General features: G+C 49.5%; 1 long non-coding RNA gene across 1 annotated transcript; it reads left to right on the forward strand.

The window, feature by feature from the left end:
* The first annotated feature begins 8772 nt into the window (after positions 1-8772).
* On the forward strand, positions 8773-12955 carry LOC116970267. The gene is made up of 3 exons (XR_004411089.1): positions 8773-9071; positions 12336-12413; positions 12719-12955. It is a non-coding gene; the product is annotated as an uncharacterized LOC116970267 (long non-coding RNA).
* The last annotated feature ends 8185 nt before the right edge of the window (positions 12956-21140 follow it).

The following is a 21140-nucleotide window of genomic DNA, read 5'->3' on the forward strand; positions in this document are numbered from 1 at the left end:
ATTTATGGAGCGAAGGAAATAGGCAACGTTTCAGGCCGAAACCCTTCTGGAAATAGGCAACGTTTCGGGCCGAAACCCGGAAGGGTTTCGACCCGAAACGTTGCCTATTTCCTTAGCTCCATAGATGCTGCTGCACCCGCTGAGTTACTCCAGCACTCTGTGAAACGTCACCTATCCATGTTCTCCACAGATGCTGCCTGACCTGCTGAGTTACTCCAGCACTCTGTGAAACGTCACCTATCCATGTTCTCCACAGATGCTGCCTGGCCCGCTGAGTTACTCCAGCACTCTGTGAAACGTCACCTATCCATGTTCTCCACAGATGCTGCCTGACCCGCTGAGTTACTCCAGCACTCTGTGAAACGTCACCTATCCATGTTCTCCACAGATGCTGCCTGACCCGCTGAGTTACTCCAGCACTTTGTGAAACGTCACCTATCCACGTTCTCCACAGATGCTGGAGTCGGGTCCCTGTCACACGGGGCCCGCTCCTCAACTCAACCCGTTCCCACTTTCTAGTGCTGGCAGGACTCAGTGTGCCGAGATTGCAACAATGTTGTCTTGTGAAGTCATAGCTGAAGAATTCGCTGGAGAGTGAAGACGTTTTTCTCAAATATTGACTTTTTAAGTTTCGAAATATAAAATTTCTCACGAAATATAACGTCAATGTGTACGGAATCATAACTGGAACGACAACGGGACCAAGGTGAGTGAGGTGGTGCAAATATCTTTGCGCTATTGTGTACCATTTTGGCGTAGTTCCTTGAGATCACAGACAGATGTCCAAACAAGACGAGAGTTTTAGTGATGTATAGATATATATATATCTTATGTTAACCCATTCATTCCTGGGATTAACAGTTAAACGTGAACTTTGTTTCTCGATCCGTGGGACCTGCGGGGTGAACAGCACATTTTCTGGATCTGACGTCAGACTTAGAAACATAGAAACATAGACAATAGGTGCAGGTGTAGGCCATTCGGCCCTTCCAGCCTGCACCGCCATTCAATATGATCATGGCTGATCATCCAACTCAGTATCCTGTACCTGCCTTCTCTCCATACCCCCTGATCCCTTTAGCCACAAGGGCCACATCTAACTCCCTCTTAAATATAGCCAATGAACTGGCCTCAACTACCCTCTGTGGCAGAGAATTCCACAGATTCACCACTCTCTGTGTGAAAAATGTTTTTCTCATCTCGGTCCTAAAAGATTTCCCCTTTATCCTTAAACTGTGACCCCTAGTTCTGGACTTCCACAACATCGGGAACAATCTTCCTGCATCTAGCAGGACTTAAAACGCTCGTGTTTCCCTCTTGCTCCCGGTGATATCTGTGTTCAGCCTGAGGTTCTCATTCATTGCTGAGGCTCTATAAGACTCTGGTCAGACCACACTTGGAGCGTTGAGAGCATATCTGAGGAAGGATGTGCTACCTCTGGTGAGGGTCCAGAGGAGGTATACCAGAATGATCCCGCTAATCAGTGGATTAACATATGATGAGATGCAACACCTGTCCCTACACCTCCCCCCCTCGACTCCGTCCAAGGACCCCGACGGTCTTTTCAAAATTGTCTTTTTAAAATTCCTGTTTTTTCTTTTTTTCCCTCAAAACAAATATGTAATATGTGAAAATGTGATTCTGTTCCATTCTGTTTTGTACGATTTTTTGCCCAATCCGCGAGCATTGCCACTTTTCATTTCACTGCACATCTCGTATGTGTATGTGACGAATACACTTGACTTGACAGGTGAGGCAGAGGTTCACCTGCACCTCCTCCAACCCCATCTACTGTATCCGCTGTTCCAGGTGAGGACTCCTGTATATCGGTGAGACCAAGCGCAGGCTCGGCGATCGTTTCGCCCAACACCTCCGCTCAGTCCACCTAAACCTACCCGATCTCCCGGTTGCTCAGCACTTCAACTCCCCCTCCCAATCCCACACTGACCTCTCTGTCCTGGGCCTCCTCCACTGTCAGAGTGAGGCCCAATGCAAATTGGAGGAGCAGCACCTCATATTTCGCTTGGGCAGCTTACACCCCAGGGGTATGAACATTGACTTCTCTAACTTCAAGTAACCCCTTGCTTTCCCTCTCTCTCCATTCCCTTCCCCTTCCCAATTCTCCAACTAGTTTGACCGTCCTCCTGATTAAATCTTACTTTGTGCGCCTCGTTGTCAACTTCCCCTCAGCTAACAATCATCTATTCTACATTTTCCTTGATCTTCATCCCCTTTGATCCCATGATTTCACACCTTACTCTTTCATATCTCTTGTTTCTCACTCCCCCGACTCTCAGTCTGAAGAAGGGTCTCAACCCGAAACGTCGCCTGTTCCTTCTCTCCAGAGACGCTGCCTGTCCCGCTGAGTTATTCCAGTATTTTGTGTCTACCTTCGATTTTAACCAGCATCTGCAGTTCCTTCCTAAACATAAGATGAGTGTTTGCCGGCACTGGTCCTGGTATTCGCTGTAACCTGAAGTTCCTTGTTTGTCCATCTAACTTTCCTCTGTGTGACTTTAATGTGAGTTTATCCAAGTGTATTGTTGCACCATTATGCTGGCCTGGTATTGCGGTTATTCATTGATATTGTATTATTCATTACTATATATTTATCTTTGTGCTATTGTGTACATGATGGGCCAGTTAAAGCTACAGCTAGTCAGAATATTATTGTTCCATTGTCAGTACATGTTATAATTATACACTCATGAAATCCAAACTCTTAGATTAGATTCGTTTTATTGTCATTCAGACCTTTCGGTCTGAACGAAATTTTGTTTCCCTGCAGTCATACATATAATTTTTAAAAATGGCAAAAACACACAATCAACACAAATTTAACATCCACCACAGTGAGTTCACCAAACACCTCCTCACTGTGGTGGAAGGCAAAATCTTAAAGTCTCTGTCTCTTCCCCCTTTGTTCTCCCTCTGCGCCGAGGCGACGGTTCAAACTCCGCGGGTGGTTGCTGCCTCCGCCGCAACTCCAGGGCCGAGTCGGGTCTCCGCCGCTGCTGCTGCTGCTGCTGCCGCCACCGCAGCTTCTGTGCCGAGCCGGGTCTCCGCTGCCGCTGCTGTTGCTGCTACAGCTCCAGGGCCGAGTCAGGTCTCCGCTGCCGCTGCTGTTGCTGCTACAGCTCCAGGGCCGAGCCGGGTCTCCGCTGCCGCTGCTGCCGCCACAGCTTCTGTGCCGAGCCGGGTCTCCGCTGCCGCCGCCACCGCTCCAGGGCCGAGCCGGGTCTCCGCTGCCGCTGCTGCCGCCGCCACCGCTCCAGGGCCGAGTCAGGTCTCCGCTGCCGCTGCTGCCGCCGCTACCGCTCCAGGGCCGAGTCAGGTCTCCGCTGCCGCTGCTGCCGCCGCTACCGCTCCAGGGCCGAGCCGGGTCTCCGCTGCCGCTGCTGCCGCCGCCACAGCCTCTTCTCATCCCCACTGACAAATAAGATATGATTCACTTGTGAAAACATCGATCAAATGAAGCAATGACTGTCCACACAGGTCAAGCTGGTTCAGAACTGTCCCGTGAGAATTAACATCACAAATGCGCAACTGTTCAAGGCGTTCAAATAAAAACACAATGTCATCGGAACCGCTTTAGTTTCTCAGTTAAATAAGTCCCAGAGTCATAGAGTGATACAGCGTGGAAACAGGCCCTTCGGCCCAACTCGCCCACACTGGCCAACAATGTCCCATCTACACTAGTCCCACCTGCCCACGTTTGGTCCTTATCCCTCCAAACCTGTCCTATCCATGTACCTGTCTCACTGTTTCTTAAATGTTGAGATAGTCCCAGCCTCAACTACCTCCTCCGGCAGCTCGTTCCATACACCCACAACCCTCTGTGTGGAAAAGTTACCCCTCAGATTCCTATGAAATCTTTTCCCCTTCACCTTGAGCCTATGTCCTCTGGTCCTCGATTCCCCTACTCTGGGCAAGAGACTCTGTGCATCTGTCTACCCGATCTATTCCTCTCATGATTTTGAACTGTTCATTGTGTGGTGTAGACACTTATATGACTTTTTCCATAAGTTGTTACAGGAAAAGCATGTGTAATTTACACGGCTTTGAGATAGGCGCTGCTTTGTAAGAATGTGTAAAATGAGTGGAGTCTATAATGTGGGTTGTGTGTGTGTGTGTGTGATTCCACCGCTCACCACCGGGTGTCGGTGTTGAGCCTAAACTCTTGCCACCCCAGGTCCAATTTCCCTTGTTTAGACCAAAGATCCTATAGGATCTTTGGTTTAGACTAGTTTAACACAGACACAGAGTGCTGGAGTAACCCAGCGGGTCAGGCAGCATCTATGGAGCTAAGGAAATAGGCAACGTTTCGGGCCAAAACCCGTAAGGGTTTCGGCCCGAAACGTTGCCTATTTCCAGAAGGATTTCGGCCCGAAACGTTGCCTATTTCCAGAAGGGTTTCGGCCCGAAACGTTGCCTATTTCCTTTGCTCCATAGATGCTGCTGCACCATAACTCAGTGGGTCAGGCAGCATCTGTGGAGAACATGGATAGGTGACGTTTCACAGAGTGCTGGAGTAACTCAGCGGGTCAGGCAGCATCTGTGGAGAACATGGATAGGTGACGTTTCACAGAGTGCTGGAGTAACCTTTTTCACACAGAGGGTGGTGGGTGTATGGAACAAGCTGCCAGAGGAGGTAGTTGAGGCATGGACCATTGCAACATTTAAACAGATACATGGATGGGACAGGTTGAGAGGGATATGGGCCAAAAGCGGGCAGTTGGGACTAATGTAGGTGGGGCAGCATGGTCAGCATGGATGAGTTGGGCCGAAGGGCCTGTTTCCATGCTGTATGTCTATGTGTGGGTCCCAGCTCTTTGTGAGATTCCATCACTCTCCCCCCCACCACCCACAAGGTTCTTTGAGCTGGAAGTATATAAAATGATGAGAGGCATAGACAGGGAAGACAGTCAGAACCATTTTGGGAATGCCAAACACTAGAGGGCGCAGCTTTAAGGTGAGAGGGGCAAAGTTTAAAGGAGATGTGTGGGGCAGGTTTTTTTACACAGAGTGTGGTGGGTGCCTGGAACGCGCTGCTAGGGGTGGGTCAGCGGGTCAGGCAGCATCTGTGGAGAACATGGATAGGTGATGTTTTGGGTCGGCCCAGTCCATCACACAGACCACACTCCCCACCATTGTAGATGTAGCCCAGTCCATCACACAGACCACACTCCCCACCATTGTAGATGTAGCCCAGTCCATCACACAGACCACGCTCCCCACCATTGTAGATGTAGCCCAGTCCATCACACAGACCACACTCCCCACCATTGTAGATGTAGCCCAGTCCAACACACAGACCACACTCCCCACCTTTCACTCCATATACACTTCACGCTGCCTCGGGAAAGCAGGAAATTTCAGGAAAGTCACTCTCACCTCCTCCAACCTCATCTACTGTATCCGCTGTTCCAGGTGTGGACTATACTCCTGTATATCGGTGAGACCAAGCGCAGGCTCGGCGATCGTTTCGCTGAACACCTCCGCTCGGTCCGCCTAAACCAACCTGATCTCCCGGTGGTTCAGCACTTCAACTCCCCCTCCCATTCCCACACTGACCATTCTGTCCTGGGACTCCTCCATTGTTAGAGTGAGGCCCAGCGCAAATTGGAGGAGCAGCACCTCATATTTCACTTGGGCAGTTTACACCCCAGCGGTATGAACATTGACTTCTCTAACTTCAAGTAGCCCTTGCTTTCCCTCTCTCTCTTCATTCCCAGTTCTCCCACCAAGTCAAGTCAAGTTTATTCGTCACGTACACATACGAGATGTGCAGTGAAATGAAAAGTGGCAATGCTCGCGGACTTTGTGCAAAAAGACAAACAAACAAACAACCAAACAAACTACAAACACAATCACATATTCTTTTACATGTTAAATATTGTGGGCGGAAGGAGAAAGGTTCGGTAGAGTTAGTCGCTGGTGAGATAGGAGTTTACAGCCCGAATGGCCTCTGGGAAGAAACTCCTTCTCAACCTCTCCGTTCTCACCGCATGGCAACGGAGGCGTTTGCCTGACCGTAGCAGCTGGAACAGTCCGTTGCAGGGGTGGAAGGGGTCTCCCATGATTTTATTGGCTCTGGAGTTGCACCTCCTGATGTATAGTTCCTGCAGGGGGGGGGGCGAGTGAAGTTCCCATAGTGTGTTCGGCCGAACGCACTGCTCTCTGCAGAGCCTTCTTGTCCTGGGCAGAGCAATTCCCAAACCAGATGGGAATGTTCCCGGACAAGATGCTTTCCGACTACATTCTATCTCTGATAGACAAAACTGCTGGAGAAGCTCAGCGGGTGAGGCAGCATCTATGGAGTGAAGGAAATAGGCGACATTTCGGGTCGAGACCCTTCTTCAGACATTACAGTTGTGCATTTGTGATGTCAACTTCTGGAGTTTCTCCAGCATTTTTGTCTACCTTCGGTTTTTCCAGCATCTGCAGTTCTTTCTTAAACACTCTATCTCTGTCTCGCCCCCTCCCCTGACTCTAAAGCGGCCTTTTCACGGGGCGACTTGACGCAAGAGTTAACCGGAGTTTAACATCGTGGGAACCTCGTGCGATAACAGTGCGGCATTCGTGGACCACCGTGGACCACCGTAGCGCTAACGGCAGGTCATCGTGTAACTTGGTCACTCGGGAGAAAATTCAAGAAAGTTTGAATTTCTCCAAGATTGACTTGTACACTTGTGGTTGAGTATTGCAACATTATATGAACGTAGTGGCCAGTGCGATATCCGTAATAACTCTTGCGGGTACCGTGGGAACTCCTGCGAACGGTGAACCCGGAAGCTGGACAGAGGGGACAGAAGGTGAGTAAAAATTATCTTCTGTGGGATTGAATTTAAAAAATAAATAAAAATAAAGATTTGCATCCGCATATGGACATCAACTTATTCATGAGTTATGTTAATGAGATTCAAGAAAATAACTATAATCTTTAAAAGGGACTTTAAAAGGGACTTTACTGAAAGGTTACGCATTTTTATGGTCCGTGAGAAAATTTTCACGTACTTCTTTGAGAGATACAGGTCGGAGTCCTCGGGTCCAGGGGTCCGGAACGCTACCAATCAATGTTGTACAGAGACCCGTGTAAGGAGTGAACTGCACATGCTGGTTTAAACCGAAGACAGACACAAAAAGCTGGAGTAACTCAGCGAGTCAAGCAGCATCTCTGGAGAAAAAAAGCTGATGTTTCGGGACGAGACACATCTTCAGACTCAATTCCGATTAGGCTGTCTGAAGAAGGGCTCCGATTCGAATCGTCACCTATTCTTTTTCTCCAGAGATGCTGCCTGACCCGCTGACTTACTCCAGCTTTTTATGTTTTTCTTCCCAGATCTGACTTACCTGCTGAGTTACACCAACATTTTGTGTCCTTCTGTTCGTATTAACCAGCATTAACCAGCATCTGCAGTTCCTTTAGACATTACCTAACTTCAGATTTTAGAGATATAGCGCGTGGGAACTCCTGCGAACGGTAAACCCGGAAGCTGGACAGAGGGGACAGAAGGTGGTCTCAATATCGACAAGGGAACATGTGTCCTTCGAGGGCGTCCCACCTTATTGCCATTGTTGGATAATCTTTTTAACAGGAACACTTGCAGAGATGGCTCCCAGAAAATCTCAAAGAAAGGGGGTAAAGCGTGTCAGAGATGTTTTTGCCATGTTGCGCTATTCAGTTTCTATATTGTTTCAGTTTCTATATCTATATTGTTGCTCTATTCAGTTTCCCAGGGGGTCGGGACGGGACTGGAGTTGGGAGGGAAAGGTGGGGGAGTCGAGGGAGAGGAGGGGGAGACAGATGGGGGTGTCTTCATTTACTGGCGGCGGGTGTCTGTCACTGAAACAGGCAGGTGAGATTTCACATCCACCTTGTGTGTGCCTCTCTCTCTCTCTCCCTCCCTCTTACACAGGCTGAGAGACTCTGCCTCTGTGAGTGTACGTCTCTTTCTCCCCCTCTCCCACACACAGTAAGACCGAGGTACTGTGCTCAGTCCATCTGTGTCTCCCACATACACAGTAAAATATGTCTCCAAATGAGCCAATTCAACCAAGGGAGGATATATATAGTGTGTGAAAAAAAAGTTACATCATTTGTGTCACGTGTAGTTCACGATGTTCATTCAAGATTTAACGCGAAAGCTCGGGAAACGGACAAGTCACTCGCACAAATAACAGAAATGCCGAGTACCGTGGGAACTCTTTATCTACCCCCCGTTATATCGTGCGAGACTCGTGCTGGACCATGACCCCTTCACTCTGGTGACATCTTGCGTCAACTCGCCCCGTGAAAAGGCCCCATCAGTCTGAAGAAGGGTCTCGACCCAAAACGTCGCCCATTCCTTCTCTCCAGAGATGCTGCCTGTCCCGCTGAGTTACTCCAGCTTTTTGTGTCACCTTTGAACATTGAGTATTAGAAAGGCGCTATATAAATCCCATCCATTATTATTATTATTATAATTCAGACTTTGTCTGTGGAACTGATGCGCTTCAATGCTGAGAACTATATTCTGCACTCTGTATCTTCCCCTTTGCTCCACCTATTGTACTTGAGTTTGACCTTATAATATTACAGCATGCAATGCAATGCAATGCTTTTCACCGGAGCTCGATGCAAGTGACAATAATACCAAAGCTACAGCTGAAAGCAGTAATTTAATTGGGGAGGAGGACTCTTTTAAAAAATATATATATGTATTTTTTGAAAAGGCAACATTTAAATGCTGCACGTGATGCTATTGCCATGTTGAAGGGTGGCATCGGACTGATGTGCAATTTGCATTCGGTGGCGAGGGCAGCATAGAATCGAGCTGCGAAGTCGGATTTTGCATTGCTTGAGCCGGAGGTGCAAGGGGGGGGGAGAAGCGATTAGAGTCGGTGCATCAGGGTCGGCGCGCCCGGGCCCGGGCTGCGGGTTGATGGACAGCTGCGCGGACCCTGGATCCGGGCTGCAGCGGCAATGAAGCAGCGCCGCCGCCGCCGCCGCTTGCAGCAAACCCGAGGCACCATTGCAACCGAGCAGAATGCATGTGCAAATCTGACCATCCCGCGCCCTCAAATGCAAGGTAGGCTATCATGTGCAAACGTTTGCACCGACCGCCGGAATGGCGAATCGCTCGCTTTACAGCAGATTTGGGGATGGGGGAGGAATGCAAAAAAAAGCTTGCTGCAACGCGAGATTCTCTTGCAAAGCCTGCCTGGGGGTTTTGTTGCATGCCCGCCCACCCTCCCTCGAAGCCGACCTGTTGCTAAATCTTCTTGCTTTAGTTTCTGCTGCAATGCAGTGTTTTTAAGTGGGGGCGGCCTGATCAATGAGACGTGCAGAGCATGCATGAGATGCACCAGTGCTGTTTTGCAAAAGGCAGCGGTGCAATTCTTGCAGCAAGGGTGCATGGAGGGACTGGGGTGGGAGTGGCCTCAGTTTCTGCACATTGGGGGTATCTGCCCCGCTGCATTACCCAGTGCATGCTCTTGCACCAATGCTTCCCCCCCCCCCCCCAATGCATGCACTTGAGCACCTGTGCATCGGTGGCATTGCTGACAATGAATAGCATTAGTGGCTGCAGGAGTTGGATGGGTAATGTAGGAGAGGAGAGGAGGGATCTATATGCTTTGACTAATTCAATGCCTATTCATAATCCAATCAAATAAGCCGAGGTTTCTGCTTTAGACTGTTTGATCTTTGCTCTTGCAGTTTAACCTAATTTAGTATTTGGTTCTGATGCTGAGATTTATTAAGCTAACACCATTTAGTGTAGATATACTGTGCGGGAACAGGCCCTTTGGCCCACTGAGTCCATGCTGACCAGCGATCACCCGTTCACACTAGTTCTATGTTATCCCAGTTTCTCATCCACTCCCTGCACACTAGGGGACAATTAACCTACAAACCTGCACATCTTTGAAGTGTGGGAGGAAACCGGAGCTCCCGGAGAAAACCCACGCAGGTCACGGGGGGGGGGGGGGGGGGGGGGGGGGGGGGGCGTACAAACTCCGTACAGACAGCACCCGTAGTCGGGATCGAACCCGGGTCTCTGGCGCTGTGAGGCAGCAACTCTACCCGCTGCACCACACCAAACATTTACAAACGTCGACTCTGCATCTTACAAAAAACATCTCAATCACCACAGGAGAAACTCAGCGGGTGAGGCAGCATCTATGGAGAAATCCAACCTTTCTGTCCTGGGCCTCCTCCATGGCCAGAGTGAGTCCCATCGCAAATTGGAGGAGCAGCACCTCATATTACACCCCAGCGGTATGAACATTGACTTCTCCAATTTCAGGTAGTCCCTGCTTTCTCCCTCCTTCCCCTCCCCTTCCCAGCTCTCCCACAGACCACTGTCTCCGCTTCTTCCTTTCTTCTCCCCCCCCCCCCACCCCACATCAGTCTGAAGAAGGGTCTCAACCTGAAACATCGCCTATTCCTTCGCTCCATAGATGCTGCCTCACCCGCTGAGTTACTCCAGCATTTTTTTGTATACTTTCGATTTTTCCAGCATCTGCAGTTCCTTCATATACAGACTTTACTCTGGTTATTCTCTGGCCTTTGGTATTTAGACAATAATAAACAGCACAGGAACAGGCCCTTCGGCCCACAATGTCCTAGCCCAACATGATGTCAAGTTAAATTATGAGGATGCAGGGTGACTTGGACAGGTTGGGGGAGTGGGCAGATGCATGGCAGATGAAGTTTAATGTGGATTAATGTGAGGTTATCCACTTTGGTGGCAAAAACAGGAAGGCAGATTACTATCTAAATGGTGCAATTTGGGAAAAGGGGAAGTACAACGGGATCTGGGGGGTCCTTGTTCATCAGTCTATGAAAGTAAGCAGGCAGCTACAGCAGGCAGTGAAGAAAGCTAATGGCATGTTGGCCTTTATAACAAGAGGAGTTGAGTCTAGGAGCAACGAGGTCCTTCTGCAGTTGTACAGGGCCCTAGTCAGACCACACCTGAGGTATTGTGTGCAGTTTTGGTCCCCTAATTTGAGGAAGGACATTCTTGCTATTGAGGGAGTGCAGCGTAGGTTTACAAGGTTAATTCCCGGGATGGTGGGACTGTCATATGCTGAGAGAATGGAGCAGCTGGGCTTGTATACTCTGGAGTTTAGAAGGATGAGAGGGAATCTTATTGAAACATATAAGATTATTAAGGGTTTGGACACGCTAGAGGCAGGAAACATGTTCCCGATGTTGGGGTAGTCCAGAACCAGGGGCCACACACAGTTTAAGAATAAGGGGTAAGCCATTTAGAACGGAGGCGAGGAAACACTTTTTCTCACAGAGAGTTGTGAGTCTGTGGAATTCTTTGCCTCAGAGGGCTGTGGAGGCAGGTTCTCTGGATGCTTTCAAGAGAGAGCTAGATAGGGCTCTTAAAGATAGCGGAGTCAGGGGGATATGGGGAGAAGGCAGGAACGGGGCACTGATTGGGGATAATCAGCCATGATTACAATGAATGGTGGTGCTGGCTCGAAGGGCTGAATGGCCTTCTCCTGCACCTATTGTCTATGTTTCTATGTAACTGCAGTAACTTTCTCTGGAAAATATTTGCTTTGGAAGAAAATGCTGATTCAGTGTCCTGATAGAAATCGATTGTGATTTTGACCTTGGTAAAAAATCCCTTCTATGAAGTTTCAGTTCTGATTTACTACAATGCCTGGGCGGCAGGGTGGCGCAGCGGGTAGAGCTGCTGCCTCACAGCGCCAGAGACCCGGGTTCCATCAGAGGGTGGTGGATCTGTGGAATTCATTGCCACAGATGGTGGTGGAGGCCAAGTCAGTGGGCATTTTCAAGGCGGAGATAGATAGATGCTTGATTAGAAACATAGACAATAGGTGCAGGAGTAGGCCATTCGGCCCTTCGAGCCAGCATCGCCATTCAATGTGATCATGGCTGATCATCCCCAATCAGTACCCCGTTCCTGCCTTCTCCCCATATCCCCTGACTCCGCTATCTTCAAGAGCCCTATCTAGCTCACTCTTGAAAGTATCTAGAGAACCGGCCTCCACCGCCCTCTGAGGCAGAGAACTCACAACCCCCTGGGTGAAAAAGTGTTTCCTCATCTCCGTTCTAAATGGCTGACTCCTTAATCTTAAACTGTGGCCCCTGGTTCTGGACTCCCCCAACATCGGGAACATGTTTCCTGCCTCTAGCGTGTCCAAACCCATAACAAGTGCTGGAGTAACTCAGCGGGTCAGGCAGCATCTGTGGAGAACATGGATAGTAGTTTATTGTCACGTGTACCGAGGTACAGTGAAAGGCGTTTGTTGCGTGCTAACCAGTCAGTGGGAGACAACACATGCTGATTTTGTGGCTCTCTGCTTGGTTCCAGGGCTGGCCTCGTGTGTGAGGAGATCTGACTAAAGATGGCAGCAAGCAGCCCGGAGAGTGGCTGCAAACACTCATAAACGTGAGTACCAAACGCCTGTCTGTCTGTCTCTCTCTCTCCGTCCCCCTCTCTCTCTCCTTCCCCCTCCCTCACTCTCCCTCCCTCCCTCCCTCACACGGCCTCTCTCCCCTTCTCTCCTTCTCTCCTTCTCTCCTTCTCTCCTTCTCTCCTTCTCTCCCTCTCTCCCTCTCTCCCTCTCTCCCTCTCTCTCTCTCCCTCTCTCCCTTTCTCTCCCTCCCTCTCTCCCCCTCTCCCCCTCTCCCCCTCTCTCCCTCTATGCCGGTCAGTATATAAGCCATGTTCTGCTTGTCCCCACCTTGCTGCAGGTATCCAGGTGTGTGGCAGGTGATTGCGGTGACGAGCTCAGCTCCAGGGGCAGCAAGGTGCTTGACCAGACAACGATGGCTGTACAACTCATGGCTGAGCCTCCCTTCAGCTTGCTCACGGTAAGAGAGGCTCCTCACTCCACACAGCGAACTCTTCACCACGCCCCGCAGGAGATGGAGGCTTTTATTTTAATGTTTAACCCATCAAAATGCAGAAACGCCCCCTTTTATACCTGAATATCCCACCCCGGTCATCCCTTCTTCTCCCCGCTCCCGTCCGGCAGAAGGTACAGAAGCTTGAAAGCGCGCACCACCAGACTCAGGAACGGCTTCTTCCCCTCTGTTATCAGGCTTCTGAACGGCCCTAGTGTGTGTAGGATAGTGTTAGTGTGCGGGGATCGCTGGTCGGCACGGACTGGGTGGGCCGAAGGGCCTGTTTCCGCGCTGTATTTCTAAACTAGACTCACATCTGCCCTAGGCCACAGCCACTCAATAAAGTGAGGTTCAGGATCCGTGTGTTTTGCCGTTATGTTCGTGAATCACGGCTGGTCATTCAAAAACACGTAAAGAAAATGTGTACGTTTAAACTGAGCGCTCTATTTCAAATCAGGTTTCAGTATTAATTTAAACAAGTACATTAATTCAAAAGACACAGAGTGCTGGAGTAACTCAGCGGGTCACGCAGCATCTGTGGGGAACATGGATAGGTGACGTTTCACAGAGTGCTGGAGTAACTCAGCGGGTCAGGCAGCATCTGTGGAGTTAAGGAAATAGGCAACGTTTTGGGCTGAAACCCGCAAGGGTTTCGGCCCGAAACGCTGCCTATTTCCAGAAGGATTTCGGCCCGAAACGTTGCCTATTTCCTTAGCTCCATAAATGCTGCTGCACCATAACTCAGCGGGTCAGGCAGCATCTGTGGAGAACATGGATAGGTGACGTTTCACAGAGTGCTGGAGTAACTCAGCGGGTCAGGCAGCATCTGTGGAGAACATGGATAGGTGACGTTTCACAGAGTGCTGGAGTAACTCAGCGGGTCAGGCAGCATCTGTGGAGAACATGGATAGGTGACGTTTCACAGAGTGCTGGAGTAACTCAGCGGGTCAGGCAGCATCTGTGGAGAACATGGACAAGTTATTCTTCAGGTTGGGACCTTTCCTCAGATTGTCAGAAGGGGCCCCACACAAAACCTTTAGGCTTTAGAGATACAGCGCAGAAACAGGCCCTTCAGTCTTCCGAGCCCCTACAAACATTAACCTACAAACCTGCACGTCTTTGGAGTGTGGGAGGAAACCGGAGAAAACCCACGCAGGTCACGGGGAGAACTTGCAAACTCCGTACAGACAGCACCCGTAGTCGGGATGGAAGCCGGGTCTCTGGCGCTGTGAGGCAGCAGCTCTACCCGCTGCACCACCATGACGCCCGCTTGTGTCTATTTTTCCCTTTGAAGAGGAAGCTGTAGGTTATTAAAAAATTGAAAAATAAAATCAATAAAAAAAATTTACATTTAAAAATTAAATTTTTTTAATTAAAATGTTTTTAAAATAAAATAAAAATAAAAATATAGTTAGCTTCAATCAGCTCCTCGATTTAACTTCTCTCGGTGTGAGCAAGTGTTTGGCACCAGAGGCACGTGAATGATATCACAACTGGATTGAAGAGTTTCCTGAAACACTGGGCCATTGTAGATGGAGCTGAGCTCAAAATTATCCCCCTGTGTTTCCACAGAAGGTTTCATTCTCCATTGTCCCAACTGAAACAGGCTTTTCAAACACAAGCACTGGCCTGACGTATTGTTTATCTCAAGGGGCCGAGTTATATTGTTGGTCACAACATGTCATCATGGTTTTATCATCGAATTCCCCAACATTGAGGATGTTGCCAGGACTAGAGGGTGTGAGCTACAGGGAGAGGTTGAGCAGGCTGGGACTCTATTCCTTGGAGCGCAGGAGGATAAGGGGTGATCTTATAGAGGTGTACAAAATCATGAGAGGAATAGATCGGGTAGACGCACAGAGTCTCTTGCCCAGAGTAGGGGAATCGAGGACCAGAGGACATAGGTTCAAGGTGAAGGGGAAAAGATTTAATAGGAATCCGAGGGGTAACTTTTTCACACAGAGGGTGGTGGGTTTATGGAACGAGCTGCCGGAGGAGGTAGTTGAGGCTGGGACTATCCCAACGTTTAAGAAACAGTTAGACAGGTGCATGGATAGGACAGGTTTGGAGGGATATGGACCAAACGCTGGCAGGTGGGACTAATGTAGATGGGACATGTTGGCCGGGGTAGGCAAGTTGGGCCGAAGGGTTTGTTTCCACGCTGTATCACTCTATGACTTTAGAAAACCGCAAATGCAGGTCTACAAAAAAAGAAGCAGAGTGCTGGAGTAACTCAGCGGGTCAGGCAGCTTCACTGGAGATCCTTCAATGCAGATGCTGCCTGACCCACTGAGTTACTCCAGCACTCTGTGAAACGTCACCTATCCATGTTCTCCACAGATGCTGCCTGACCCGCTGAGTTATGGTGCAGCAGCATCTATGGAGCGAAGGAAATAGGCAACGTTTCGGGCCAAAACCCTTCTGGAAATAGGCAACGTTTCGGGCCGAAACCCTTCCGGGTTTCGGCCCGAAACGTTGCCTATTTCCTTAGCTCCATAGATGCTGCCTGACCCGCTGAGTTACTCCAGCACTCTGTGAAACGTCACCTATCCATGTTCTCCACAGATGCTGCCTGACCCGCTGAGTTACCCCAGCACTCTTGTGTCTTACGGATAAAAGCCGAGACGCCACAAAAGACGAGTTTTCGCCGCTTGAAATTCTACTCCATTGTTACTTGCAATAATATAAAACTAACATTGGCGGAGAACCAACCCTGCCTTTCCCATCTATTGTTCAATCACTTTGTTGTGAAACTTGTAAAGAACTAGGCAGGAGAAATGCCATAGGAATTGTATTTAGTTTAGTGTCGTTTAGAGATACAGCGTGAAAAACAGGCCCTTCGGCCCACCGAGTCCGTGCCGACCAGCGATCCCCGCACACTAACACTACCCTACACATACTAGGGACAATTTACAATTTTTACTGAAGCCAATTAACCTACAAACCTGCACGTCTTTGGAGTGTGGGAGGAAACCAAACATCTTGGAGAAAACCCACGCAGGTCACGGGGAGAACGGACAAACTCCACACAGACAGCGCCCGTAGTCAGGATGGAACCCGGGTCTCTGTGAGGCAGCAGCTCTACCCGCATTTCCTTCAATGTTAGAGTTCTCTCTGGAGATGACAGACAATGTTTACACCCACAACACTCTCTCTCTCCCCCACTTCCCTGGGCCCCATCGACACACGGGCACCATCTGTGGAGGACGTGGATAGGTGACGTTTAGGGTCGGGGACCTTCTTCAGACATGCATGGTCCCGACTTGAAACATCACCCATTGAGGTGCAGTGAAAAGCTTTGTTCTGCAGCTGTCCAATCAGATCAGATAATACTAAACATATATACAGCCAAGCCAACCTCCAGTCCAACAGGTAGAGCAAAGGGGAAGATACAGAGTGCAGGATATAGTTCTCAGCATTGTAGCGCATCAGTTCCACAGACAAAGTCCAATGTCCGCAATGGGGTAGAGGTGAATCGGACAGTACCCTAGCTTATGGAAGGGCCGTTCAGAAGCCTGATAACAGAGGGGAAGAAGCTGTTCCTGAGTCTGGTGGTGCGCGCTTTCAAGCTTCTGTACCTTCTGCCGGACGGGAGCGGGGAGAAGAAGGGATGATCGGGGTGGGACAGGGACAAGTGTTTGATGTCTGTTCATGTACTACATGTGCTGTAGTTTGTTGTTGCCATTGCTGAAGATCCTGCAGCCTTGTGTATGATGAGGATCGGCTTTCCATTCCATCTCTCCTGATTTTAAAGTATATTTAAAGCTTTTTTAATCCTTTAAAGTTCACATCCTCAAGCCCTCAGCATAAGACATGTTGGGAGTAATGTCCAGTAATATTGTAGAGCGTTTTTGTGAAGTGATGAGTGTTTAATTGTCATATGTACTGTTAATGACACCATTAAATTCTTGCTTGTAACTGGCCCGTTAATGTGACCACACGGATAGATATACTGATGATCAGTAATGCAATCTATTAATAATCAGTAACACAAAGTAACCAGTCAGTAGTGCAGCCACAGACACTGTCCGTAGACAATCACAGTCACTGAGGTCAGTGTTGTGCAGAGTTCAAGAACCTGATGGTTGTTGGGAAGAAGCTGTTCTTGAACCTGGAGGTCACGGTTTTCAGGCTCCTGTACCTTCTTCCCCGATGGTAGCAGCGAGATGAGAGCGTGGCCAGGGTGGTGTGGGTCTCTGGTGATGCTGGCTGCCTTTTTGAGGCAGTGACTCCTGTAGATCCCTTCGATGGTGGGGAGGTCAGTACTGTGAAACATAGAACAGTCCAGCACAGGACAGGCCCTTCGGCCCACAATGTCCATGCCGTACATGATGCCAAGTTAAACTAATCCCCTCTGCCCGCACGTGATCCGTATCCCTCCACTCCCTGCATATCCACGTCCCTGCCCAAAAGCCTCTTAAACACCACTATCGTATCTGCCTCCACCCCCACCCCTGGCAGCGCGTTCCAGGCACTCACCACCCTCTGTGTAAAAAACCTGCCCCGCACATCTCCTTTAAACTTTGCCCCTCTCACCTTAAAGCTGCGCCCTCTAGTCTTATAGTGATACAATGTGGAAACAGGCCCTTCGGCCCAACTTGCCCACACTGTCCCAGCTACACAAGTCCCACCTGCCTGCGTTTGGCCCATATCCCTCCAAACCTGTCCTATCCATGTACCTGTCTGACTGCTTCTTAAACGATGGGGTAGTCCCAGCCTCAACTACCTCCTCCAGCAGCTCGTTCCATACACCCACCACCCTTTGTGTGGAAATGTTACCCCTCAGATTCCTATTAATTCTTTCCCCCCTTTACCTTGAACCTATGTGCTCTGGTTCTTGATTCCCCTACTCTGGATCTATTCCAGAACCAGGGGTCACACAGTTTAAGAATAAGGGGTCGGCCATTTAGGACTGAGATGGGGAAAAAAGGTTTTCACCCAGAGAGTTGTGAATCTGTGGAATTCTCTGCCACAGAAGTCAGTGGAGGCCGATTCACTGGATGTTTTCAAGAGAGAGTTAGATTTAGCTCTTGGGGCTAACGGAATCAATGGATATGGGGAGAAGGCAGGAACGGGGTACTGATTGTGGATGATCAGCCAATAACGTACAGAATTCTTAAGGGGTTGGACAGGCTAGATGCAGGAAGTTTGTTCCAGATGTTGGGGAAGTCCAGAACAAGGGGTCACAGTTTAAGGATAAGGGGGAAGTCTTTTAGGACCGAGATGAGAAAAACATTTTTCACACAGAGAGTGGTGAATCTGTGGAATTCTCTGCCACAGAAGGTAGTTGAGGCCACAGTTCATTGGCTATATTTAAGAGGGAGTTAGATGTGGCCCTTGTGGCTAAAGGGATCAGGGGGTATGGAGAGAAGGCAGGTACAGGATACTGAGTTGGATGATCAGCCATGATCATATTGAATGGCGGTGCAGGCTCGAAGGGCTGAATGGCCTACTCCTGCACCTGTTGTCCATGTTTCTATGTTGAACTATTCCTCTGGTGACTGTGTAAGATCTGTCGGCATTGTGGTTTTGAGCAGAACTGCGAATTATTTGCCATTTGCAGCGGTTTGCTGTGAATCTCCATCCCTGGATATCAGACAGCAAGTCAGTAAACCTGTGCTGCCAGACCAGCTTTTAACGGAAGGCATGTATGATTATGTTTGACGGCAGCTTGCTGCGAGGGCACTTGGTGATTAATTTGAGGAGATGCAGGGGTCAGGTTTGTTTTGTCGTTTGCAGTTGGGAGCTGGAGTGGAGAGGGGGCAAGGGGTGAGTATTGATCAGTGCGTTCAATAAATGTGGGCGTTCTCACGCTAGGCTCGATGTGTAGTGAGTGCCACTGATAGACTCCCAGATCGCTGCACTTAATGAACCTAATCCTGGTCACCGTCTTGTGGGAAAGATGATGTTGTCAAGCTGGCAACGGGCGCAGAGAAGGGTAGAGCTGCTGCCTCACAGCGCCAGAGACCCGGCTTCCATCCTGTGCTGCCTGTGCAGAGTTTGCACGCTCTCCAGGTTAATTGGTTATGTGTGTGTAAATAGTCCCTATTTCTTGCTATTGAGCGTAGGTTTACCAGGTTAATTCCCGGGATGGCGGGACTGTCATATGTTGAGAGAACCGGCTGGGCTTGTACACTCTGGAATTTAGAAGGATGAGAGGGTATCTTATTGAAACATATAAGATTGTTAAGGGTTTGGACACGCTAGAGACAGGAAACATGTTCCCGATGTTGGGGGAGTCCAGAACCAGGGGCCACTGTTTAAGAATAAGGAGTAAGCCATTTAGAACGGAGACATTTTTTCTCACAGAGAGTTGAGAGTCTGCAGGGCTTGAAATTAATGGTTGCCCGGGTGCCAATGGCCACCTAAAGTCCCGCCGGGCAACCTAAAAGCCGTGTCCTTTTGCTCAGCTTGGTTCCCGTTTCTATCTCGGTTTCTGTCACTCTCACTGTCACATGCGCACGGCCATGGCCACTGGTCAGCGCTGGGCACTTTCTCCCTCCCTTTGCATTGTGGGAGATCTGGCCGCCATTGCTGTCCGGTCGCTGAATCCCAACGCAGAATCACTCCCTGGAGCTGGAGTAACTCCCTGGAGTAACTCTTGCTTCTTGGTTTCCTGGTCCTCCAAACACATTCCACATGGAATGTAAACTGGAGGTGGTGGAGGGTGGACTTAAGCAAAAAAGGGTTCTTGGGGAAAGGAGCTACATTAAATTTCCCACCACTGGCTTCCACACCAGGGCATCGGAGATGTCCTCATTCTTCAGGGAACGGGGGTTTAACTCTTCTACTATAGATGAGGCTCTCACCAGGGTCTCTTCTATACCCCGTAACTCTGCTCTTACTCCCCATCCTCCACTCGTAACAAGGACAGAGTCCCCCTTGTCTTCACCTTCCACTCCACCAGCCGTCACATACAACAAATAATCCTCCGACATTTTCGCCTACTCCAACGGGATCCCACCACTGGCCAGATCTTCCCATCTCCTCCCCTGTCTGCTTTCCGCAAAGACCGCTCCCTCTATAACTCCCTCGTCAACTCGTCCCTTCCTTCCCGTACCACCCCCTCCCCTGGTACTTTCCCTTGCAACCGCAGGAAATGCTACACTTGTCGCTTTACCTCCCCCCTCGACTCCATCCAAGGACCCAAGCAGTCTTTCCAGGTGCGACAGAGGTTCACCAGCACCTCCTCCAACCTCATCTATTGCATCCGCTGCTCTAGGTGTCAGCTGCTCTACATCAGTGAGACCAAGCGTAGGCTTGGCGATCTCTTCAGGGAGAAAGCAGGAACTACCTGAAATTGGAGAAGTCAATGTTCATACCGCTGGGGTGTAAACTGCCCAAGCGGAATATGAGATGCTGCTCCTCCAATTTGTGGTGGGACTCACTCTGACCATGGAGGAGGCCCAGGACAGAAAGGTCGGATTGGGAATGGGAGGGGGAGTTGAAGTGCTGAGCCACCGGGAGATCAGGTTGGTTATTGCGAACCGAGTGGAGGTGTTGGGTGAAGCGATCGCCAAGCCTGCGCTTGGTCTCACCGAGGTTGATCATACGCTGAATAATCCAACCACATTTTTGTTTGGAAGTGGAAAGAAATAATAGAAATTGCATTCATTGCAACGTGTAAAAAGAGTTGAGATACAGTATTGTAATTTTGCTGCATGTCATTGTGGTATATATCATGTCCTGATTGGTGAATATGTTTAGTTTGTGACTTTATTTGAAGCAGAAATAATATGTGAATGCTTCATTGAGCATAATTCCGACTGGTCACTACGCACTTCATCCGAGCACATTATCGCACGCGTCATGCAAGCCGTCTTAAATGACCACCTAAACTGTCATTTGGCAACTTAAAAAGCTGCCTAGGTTGCCCGGCTGGCAACAGGGAAATAAAGTTAAGTGTGAGTCTGTGGAATTCTCTGCCTCAGAGGGCGGTGGAGGCCGGTTCAAGAGAGAGCTTTCAAGAGAGAGCTAGATAGGGCTCTTAAAGATAGCGGAGTCAGGGGATATGGGGAGAAGGCAGGAACGGGATACTGATTGGGGATGATCAGCCGTGATCACATTGAATGGCGGTGCTGGCTCGAAGGGCCGAATGGCCTACTCCTGCACCTATCTATTGTCTATTGTCCCCGTGACCTGCGTGGGTTTCCTCCTACACTCTAAAGACGTGCGGGTTTGTAGGTTATTCGGCTACTGTGAAACATCCCCCAGTGTGTGTAGGATAGTGTTAGTGTGCGGGGATCGCTGGTCGGCACGGACTCGGTGG

This window comes from Amblyraja radiata, unplaced genomic scaffold (genome assembly GCF_010909765.2).
Source record: "Amblyraja radiata isolate CabotCenter1 unplaced genomic scaffold, sAmbRad1.1.pri scaffold_691_ctg1, whole genome shotgun sequence".
In the NCBI taxonomy this organism is placed as follows: Eukaryota; Metazoa; Chordata; class Chondrichthyes; order Rajiformes; family Rajidae; genus Amblyraja; species Amblyraja radiata.